Here is a 2,490-nt window from a genome sequence, read left to right on the forward strand (position 1 = left end):
ATCCTGTTGTGTCTGTGAGGAAGAAACAGCAGCGCTGGGACAAAATATAGCTTCCGGCCTCCCTGGGGGTGGAAGGCCACACAGGAGCCTGCTCGTGGCCCTCCTTGGGGCTCCCTGCCACTCACATTTCCTGTTTCTCACTTCAGACCTTTAAGTAAGTTTCCCGTGAAATGGAAACGCTGACTGCCTCTTTCTGGTATGTTCTTACTACATGGTAAATGGTTAATTTCTTATAAACGAGGAAGCTTTTCCCAAAGAAACTCAAACTAGACTGCTGGAGAAAGTGTAAAAACACATGTGTGGGAGAGACATTGGTATTTAAGGCAGAGTTGCATTTGATACTTGTGAATACTTCACACTTTTATAGATGAGTCCGGGACCTACGACACGTGGACCCGTGTGGCACAGTTTTTAAAAGCTGGTGTAGACCAGTTTAGTTTTACATTGAAAAATCAGGTCTGTGGTCATGCCACCCTGAACAAGCCCGATCCCGTCCGATCTCGGAAGCTAAGCAGGGTCGGGCCTGGTTAGTACTTGGATGGGAGACCACCTAGGAAGACCAGGTGCTGTAGGCATAAAAAAATTAAAAAAAAAAAAAGGGATTGTAAGCTGACAAGGTCCTTGCAATCTGTGATCTGTGAGGTCAACCAAGGGTTGCCTTGCCCAAAAAAGAAAAAAAAAATCACCTCCTAAATCCTTGAGAATTCTCAAAATTCCACATTTATCATAAATTACATATGACGCCAATTATAATTTCGGAAGAGTCGATATTTAAATTGTAACAATAGTAACACAGAACCTAACTCACAGGCAGGCCAGTGTGCTAAGCACCACACGTGTAACTCCACCACGACCTCATGAGGAGGACTGTCTCCACTGGGCGCATGAGCAAACCGAGGCCGAAGGATGACGGAGTCATCTGCCCAACGTCGACATTTATACAGGAATGGAAGCAGGATTCCTGTCAGCTCCCTTTGACTCCAAAGCTCCTGATTGTCCTGAGCTGCTGCTGCTGAATCAGACAAACACTATTAATTGGACAAGCATTCACCTTAGTTGATATGGACCGTGCAGGTGAGAATGGCTGTCACACAATGGAGCCCGTGTGTTTATTTTGACCCGCACTTTATGGTACCGGATCCAAACACGTCTCTTCAGCGAGGACAGGAGCAGAGAATCTAAATGCAGGCTGTTGGCTTGTCCTCTCATTATCTGGACTATTCTGTACTCCCAATGTCACTGTGTTTCCACAACCACTAAATGCAACGGCCACATTTATCTCTTTCACTTAAATAATGTCCATATATTTTTGGAGTAATCAGAAAACAAAGCTGCACGAAGGAAGAAAACCCGAAGAATGTATGGTGATGGAGATTGTATTGTGAGATTATGCTTTGCAATAAGATATAATTTCCTATTTCCCTTGGCTCGAGGCTCTGATGTAAGGTGATATTTTACAAAGTATCCCCAATGTCCTTTCTCATGGTGACTCAAACACACCTTCGAGTAGAGACGTGCCACTTTGGCAGCAAGCTAGGGCCATATTCATCCAGAAGCCATCAGAATGGTGGGGAAGGGGTGACTCTGAACCCTCAGGCTGGCTTTGTTTGGCTTCCTCTTGGACGATAGGATGCTAGGTATCAGGTTGAGCTGCCTGCCTCCCTCGGCTCCCAGAATGGTCTGCAGTCCGATTAGCCTCATACTCATCACAGTCTAGACTAGGACTTCCTCTAAGGCAGGAACCATGTTTTTATATTTCCAGGGACTCTGCTGTGCCTGCCACATTTTTTTTACTTGATGAATGAAGGACTAAATGACTACGTGACGTTAGAGCTAATGGAAAATGCAACGGCTTCTAGTTCTCGAGAGCGCGCTGTTTTATCAAAATGTTGCAAAAGACTATTTCAGCTCACAGGTTGGGAACCCACAGGCAAGACTTTCCAACGAAGCCTCAATAAAAGGATTGGAAAGTAAGAAGTTTTCCAAGAAAGATTTCTCTGTGCAAAGAACATTGAAAATGTCGCTTGAATAGGAGTCTTGTGTTTTCCCCATTACCAAATTCTTGGCCCTAAATCTGTAGCCCTTGCTCTAAAATTAGAGACCCACACAGGAGCCGTGCTGGGGCGTGTGCCAAATTAGGTAAACCGCAGTGCCTAAATGTAAATATAAAAGTCTGAACTTAAATATCCAAGTTTATTGGCACGACTTGTCACACTCAAGCCACTCAAGGCTTCATTACACACACACACACACACACACACACACACACACACATGCATGCACACCCAGGGAAGGACATAAACACCTCTCCTTGGCTGGAACAGATAGAGATGGAGCTGAGAAGTGGCAGAATGAGAGGGGTTTAGCCCGTTGCTGTGCAGGGTTCTGCTCGCTGACTCTTGGGCCTTGTCCCTGGGGATGGCAATAAAATAAACAGGGGAGTGTTTGGGGCTCCCAAAGTGGAGTCCCTCAGGCTTAGTCCCCCAGAGA

General features: G+C 45.6%; 1 non-coding gene across 1 annotated transcript; it reads left to right on the plus strand.

The window, feature by feature from the left end:
* Positions 1–456: 456 nt before the first annotated feature.
* Positions 457–575, plus strand: LOC111741463. Its single transcript, XR_002781007.1, has one exon. It is a non-coding gene; the product is annotated as a 5S ribosomal RNA (ribosomal RNA).
* Positions 576–2,490: the final 1,915 nt, after the last annotated feature.

This window comes from Pteropus vampyrus, unplaced genomic scaffold, assembly GCF_000151845.1.
Source record: "Pteropus vampyrus isolate Shadow unplaced genomic scaffold, Pvam_2.0 Scaffold78, whole genome shotgun sequence".
NCBI classification, from domain to species: Eukaryota; Metazoa; Chordata; class Mammalia; order Chiroptera; family Pteropodidae; genus Pteropus; species Pteropus vampyrus.